This window comes from Atta cephalotes (genome assembly GCF_000143395.1).
Source record: "Atta cephalotes unplaced genomic scaffold scaffold00004, whole genome shotgun sequence".
NCBI classification, from domain to species: Eukaryota; Metazoa; Arthropoda; class Insecta; order Hymenoptera; family Formicidae; genus Atta; species Atta cephalotes.
Window position 1 is genome coordinate 1,777,488 of NW_012130068.1, and position 7,472 is coordinate 1,784,959.

Consider the following 7,472-nt stretch of genomic DNA (forward strand, 5'->3'; position numbering starts at 1 on the left):
TATAAAAGATAATGCACGTGCCGCACGATAAACGTATTAAATTTTTAAAACATTTTTTTGATATGCAATAAATTTAGAATTGTTATAAATTAAATTTAAAATTGTTATATAAAGTAAAAAAAAATACTCTTCACATATTTTAATATTAACACAGATTAACACAGATTAACACATGTAAAAATCCATATAATTCATATATTGATACTTAATAGTAAAATTAAACATTGACTTATTTTCTATATACGCACTTGTTAAACGCATATTAATTATTATTCTAATAATTAATTATTATTATTCTAATTTTTTTATAATATCATTTATGAGTTATATTAAAATTTTATATTTTACAAAAATACTAATTATTTATTTAAAATACATTACATCCTTAAGTTTAAATATAAATTTATCTACCGAAATTATTTAAAGATATTGATGATATGAAGATATTGTAAAATGCAATTTCAACAAAAATGCAATTTCTTTAAGTCATTAAACTACGTCAAACCATTTTTTTATATTCCTGATATGTTTTATTATGTTGATAATAAGATATCACTTCTTTTATAAATTGTCTGTCTACTAAGGGAAGACAATTTAGAAGCGTAACATAACACGCAACAGTTTCAAACGAAAAAATTAGGATGAAGACTGTAATTTTCTTATTCGGGCTTATGCTCGTTGTCGCAATTATCATCCCGACTAATGGAGGACCTATTGCCGAAGCAACTGCCGAAGCTACGCCTGAAGCAACTGCCAAAGCTACGCCTGAAGCAACTGCCGAGGCTATGCCTGAAGCAACTGCCGAAGCAACTGCTGAAACATTTACTGATACTAAAATATTCTCCGATACCAATTCTATGACCAAAGAATCATCATAATTAACCATGATTAATGGTTAAACAATAGCATCAAGGTATAATAATAAAATTTTGTTTCTTAATTTTAAATAATTTGACTATATTTTTAGTCATTTATATGTCATAATAAAGATAAGCAAACAAATTTTTTCATATTTTGTGAGTTTATGTCTTAGTAAGCATAGAACATTCCAGCAACGTTACAGTCTATATTACAACATATAATATATTCCGATATGTTTTTTGCTTACTGGAGACTCAATTCCACAACGGTTAACTCTTAACCGAAGTTGAACTTGTTTCTCATCTCCTTCCCATTCTAGAATTGGAAAGAGACAATGAATAAGTTGAATCTCGGTTAAGAGTTAACCGTGAATTGTGGAACTGGGCCTAATTCATAAACTTATGAAATATTGATTATAATTATAAAATGATTATAATTATAAAATTTGATTACAATATTGCTACAGTGTTGCTGGAATATTCCAAAATGTTTCTTACTTACTAAGTCAATTATTTGTTATACATTGTTGGCAAGAAAATTAGTAACACTGCCTAACATGGAATTTAGACCCGGACAAAATTATTTTTATAAATTTTATGAGAAAACTGAACTTAAAAGAGTTATAAATAACATTTTAGAATACCTGTGAACTAAGAAAGCTCAAGACGCGATAGAGCTGTTTCATTAATGAAAGCATTTTCAATGATTAAAAAATCTGTAAAAATCATTTTTGTCTGATTTGTGACAAATTTTTTAATTTGTCGGACAGTGTAATTAAAGTAATTAACATATTAAATTTATAATTAAAATGATGATTAAAATGATTTATCTTTATGCAAAAATACAATATTTAAAAAATATTTTTTTATACAGCTTTATCATTGGGTCATGTTTAATCTTGCAAATTTTTTATTTTACATGTATTATTTAGAAAATATTATTATATATAATAGTATTATATAAAATAATAAGAAATAAAAAAGAAAATCAAACGTAACATATAATATAACATCTTGAAACTTTTCTTAAATATAATTTTATATTACTCTAAAATTTGTCAATAAATCAATTAATAACTTTATTAATATATATTTGTATTATATATAGGAAGACATCAAACAGCGAGAAACTCAACTTTAATAGAAGAATATAACATTTTTAATGTGAATCTAAATAACTCCGAAGCTGATGACTTGGTGTTGGAAAAGCTAATACATGTACTGCACGAATTTAGCACATAATATTTTTAGATATTATTCGTATGTTAACATAATAATTTAACAATTTTGTAAAAATTAATATAATTTCTAAATTTTTTCTTCGTAATTTATGACTGATTTTATTATTATCGATATCACAGTTTAAAAATATAAAATTGTATAATAAAACAAATATAGATAAATAAAGCATATAAAATAAATAAGTTATTTTTTATATTTTTATTTCTACTGCATTACTTTATTAAGTGTAGATATAAGAGAAAATGAAAAAATTGTGTTTTTTTTAATAATTGTGTAACAACATATATTTAAAAAAAATCATTACTTTAGAACTTTAGAATTCTTAATACAAAAATTTATTAATTTATTAATAAATTTATTAATAAAAAATTAAAAACAGATATTTAAATAAAAAATGATGTTGCCAGATAGTTTTTATAAAATTAGTACAAATTATAATTAAATAATTTGCTAATACACAATATCGAATGAAGAATATCATCAATTTTGTCATTTATTCATAGAAAATAAATGCTGTAACATATATTGACAGTATCCACGTCTATGAAGCTGGGACCCCCTTCCCCTATCAAAAATCAAGTTCAGAATAGATCAAAAATTTAGTGTTTTTTAGATACTAATTTAGTACTCTATTTCGAGTTTTAGTGCTCAAACCATTAGCAACAATAAAAAAAAATGAGGGAATCCAACTTAATGGCAAGCTGGATTCCCCCATAAAAAAAATACATACAATGCACATATACACAAAATAACACAGGGATTTAGTGCTAATTTAGTGCTCCAAAACAGAATCAAAAAAATTTTTAATATAGCGTTAATTCAAATATTCCAACATGTATTAAACACTACACCATTATATATTGTATACCTACATTTAGAACTCGTGGTACATATTTTTAAAAGTATTGACGTCTAAAATGATGATTTTATATATATATATTTGGAAGATAAGATACCAATTTGTTGCTACCCATAAAAAAATAAAATGAATATATAAATAAATATAATAAATTCATTCTGATCGATGACGCCGAGGCTTAAATTTCATTAATTGCTCGTCAAAGAATTTGGTGCTCGCATGATTTTGGTATTAAAAATAATTCTTAGATTGTAATTTCAAAATATATACATTTCCGATTTTAATGCTCACTTAAAGTGACTAAAAATAATTAATTCGTCGCGAAAGAGCGTGCGCCTTAAAGATCGTTATCTGATCATCAAAGAATTCAGTATTTGCATGATATTGTACGAAAATATGATATTGATGCGAAAGAGTGCGCGATTTTAATATAAACATGATGATCGGATAACGAACTTTAGAGCGCGGCGCGCCCTTCTTCGCGATGAATTAATTATTTTTAGTCATTTTAAGTAAAATCGGAAATATATGTATTTTGATGTGTAATATTACGATGTGTAAGGATTGTTTTCATACCAATATCATGCGAGCACTGAATTCTTTGACATTCGGGAAACGAACTTTAGGGCGCGGCCCTAAATGAAATTTAAGCGTCATCAATCGGAATGAGTTTATTATATTTATTTATATATTCATTTTATTTGTTTACGGTTTGCAACAAATTGAAATCTTTCAAATATATAAAATCATCATTTTAGATGTCAATACTTTAAAAATATGTGTTCCACGAGCTCTTTAAATGTAGATGTCGTATAGGATGGTGTAGTATTTAATATATGTTGGAATATTTGAATTAACGCTATATTTGAATTTTTTGGCTCTATTTTAAAGCATTAAATTAACACTAAAATCCCTGTGTATTTATTTTGTATATACGTGCATTATATATATATATTTTTTATGGGGGATTCAGCTTGCGCCATTAAGCAATTAAAGGACTTCTCCTTTTTTATTGCTACTAAACGGTTTGAGTTAATTTAGTACCCTATTCCAAAATTAAAATTTTGGAATAGGGTACTAAATTAATACCTAAAAAGCACTAAATTTTTTACCTATTCCAAATTTGATTTTTGATGGTGGGGGAGTCCAGCTTAATAAACGTCAGAATCCTCAGTTTTGTTTATTATAAGTAATATTTTTATAATAATTATAATAATTATGTTTTCTTAAGTCACGATTTTTAAATTGCTATAGATCATCAACTCAGATATTCAACAAAATAATAATGTTGAGTCATAAAAGATAATGCACGTTCTTCACGATGTACTCATTCAATTTTTTTAACATTTTTTAAAACTTTTATGTGTACATCGTGCATACACTTTATCTTTCGATATGCAACAAAGAATTGTTGTAAAGTTAGAATTGCTGAAAAGCGATTTTACATCTTTTATTCAACACATAAAAATCTATGCAATTTATCACGGATATATTTAATTTGATGTTAGAAGGAAAAAGACATACATTAAAAGTTCTTAGAAAATATTTTAAAATAAAAATATTTTTCAACAAATCAATATTTACATTTGATAGAATTTTTTTTGTAAAATATATCCAAAACTGTTCTTTTATTTTAGAAAAGAATAAAATTATATTAATTGATATCTGTCATACAGTTTGTTTCATTTTTTAATTAAGTTTACTTTAATTTTAAATATGTATATGGTTGTTTATTGATTGCCGAAATACAAAGGGATTTTTTGGTTTATTTTTACAAATTATATTTTATTGCAAATGTTATTTCATTGAGAAAACATTTGCATTTGAATAAATAATTTGAAGAATTTTTTTTTACTTTTCTCATTTTTAACATCCTAAATCGAGATGATTGTAATAATGATATAAGAATATTTATTTCATTGCGCATAATGGCCGGTAGATTAAATGAGGACAACCAATCAAATATTTGTCTTAAATCAGAACAACCAAAAATGCTTATATATTCTAAATTTAGGACAAAATTTTTGATTGGTTTAAGAGCCGCCGCGTTTTGAACGACTGCGCATCTTCGGGAACGAAATACCTTATATTTTTATATTATAGTTATAATGGATAATTAGCACCCTTAAGTTACGATTTCTATATCGCTTCAATTTCTTAACGAAATGATAACATTAAGAAATAATTGTTTAAAGATATCATGAAAATGTTATGAAACTCAATTTTAACAGAAACTCAATTTTAACAGCGACTTTTTTATATCATTACATTTTTTTTATATTCTTGATATGCTTTATTATGTCAATAAGAGATAAGGCACAATTTTTTCTATAAATTGTCAGTCAACTAAGAACTTTTAACTTTTAGACGCTACATAACGTAGGACACAATTTCAAACGAAAAAAAGTATGAAGACTGTAATTTTCTTATTTGGACTTGTGCTTGTTGTCGCAATTATCATCTCGACTAATGGAAGATCTGTTGCCGAAACTTATCCCAAAACAACTGCTGAAACTAATTTCAAAACAATTGTCGAGACTTTTAAAAAAGCAATTATTGAGTGTTTTATTATAGCTTGTAACAAAATTAAGGTCAGTATAAGGAATAGCATCTACGATATAAGTAAATAATTTTATTTCTAATTTTAAATAATTCAGCTGCATATTTTAAGAATGTTTTATTATTCATTTACTTACAATTAATTGTCTATAAAAAGAAAGATCAAGTAATCAAATTTTTTCATTCTTTGTAAGTCTATAACTTATAATTTGTCTATTGTTTGTCATTCATTGTTGGCAGAAAGTGAAAAATTAAATTAATTTATAATTAAAAAGATTTATTTATATCTTTGCACAAAAATACATTATTTGAAATGTTTTTACATTCTTTATTATCGAATCATGTTTAATCTTGTAATTTTTTTATTTTGTGGTATATATATATATTTAAAAAATTTTATGAGATGACAAATTAAAAATAATCACATTTGTGACATAACATTTTAAGGCTCTTGTAATATAATTTTTATTAATGTAAAATTTTATATTATCAATGAATCAATTAATTTATTAAGAAATGTGTATTTGTAGTCATTCAGTAAAGAGCCGAGTTCAGCAAAGGAACCTCTATGGAACAACGTGAAAAAATTCATTACGGAACTTGCAAGGTAATAATAAATAAAAATATAGTATGATATATTATTTCCCGTTAGATGGCATTAAAAAAACCCCACGAACTTTTTCCCACACCTAATAGATATAACATTTTAAATTTTTACATTTTCTTTTGATATCATTTTTATATTAATGTTAAATTTTTATATTATCAATTTTTATAAATCAATTAATAGGCAGAAAATGAAAGTAACTATATTTTTTAATCTTTCATCTTTATTAATTGCTTTCCTTATTATTACTTTGTTATAAGAATGATTTGACAATGACGAATTTTTTTATGATTGTAACTGTAACATCAGGATGGAAAGTTATTCAATTACTTGTGATCAGTTCGAAAAGTCACTCGTTACTGAAAAAATTAACTCGACATTTGGAACTCGTTTATTTTTTAATCGTTATTTATAACGAGTAACATTACTTGTTATGGCACACGCGGAAACGCTTACTACGCGATAGTCAATAAGCTCCTAACACTCAATGATTATCGTGTCGCATTTACTGCGTGGTAAGCATTTCCGTGACTAGTATGCAAGAATCATTATTCGTTACAAATTACTTTTGTTGATAAGTAAACGCGTAACGATGTAAGTTACTTTTCAAAGTGACTTTTCTAACCTTAGCGCAATCTCAGCATTTAGTTATCATTATAATCATAAAAAATTGCAACATCATTATCAAGTTATTATTATAAAATGTAACAGAAATAGTAACGGAACTTTTCCATTCTCTGTTAAGAAATTTATTTAAAAAATATACATTTATATTGTAGGACAGAAGAAAAGATGGAAAAGAAACCTTAACAATATAAGATCATGCTAAACGCAAAGTTCAAAAATATCGTTCCATATGTAAATGAAAATAAGAAGAAACGAAATTTTGTTAATGTCTTTTGTTAATATATAACATATTGTCAACTATGTTTGCAAAAATAAACACTTGTTAATTTTAAATAAATACAATAATAATCAAATAAATACAATAATAATATCCTATTTATTAAGTCGAAAACACATCTTGTGTGTTTCATGCAAAATTTTTAAGTGTAACAAAGCAAAATATATGTTTCACGTTGAAACTTGAAACACCAGTCAAATGTTTCCGATAAAAATTTATTTTTAAAAAGTTATATATATTAATACCGATAAAAATACTCTAAAAAATTAATATGATTCTATTATACATACAGGTATTAAAGTATACCACACTACGTGCACATTAAATTTTTAAACATTTTTTTTATTAATATGCAATAAAGTTAAAATCACTGTAAAGTGATCTTCCTTTTTATACCAACAAATCATGTACAAAAATGTTATGCACATATTGATATTAAAA

At 24.8% G+C, this 7,472-nt stretch overlaps 1 long non-coding RNA gene across 1 annotated transcript; it reads left to right on the top strand.

Moving 5' to 3' along the window:
* Positions 1–574: 574 nt before the first annotated feature.
* Positions 575–2,284, top strand: LOC105625894. The gene is made up of 2 exons (XR_001046526.1): positions 575–913; positions 1,969–2,284. It is a non-coding gene; the product is annotated as an uncharacterized LOC105625894 (long non-coding RNA).
* The last annotated feature ends 5,188 nt before the right edge of the window (positions 2,285–7,472 follow it).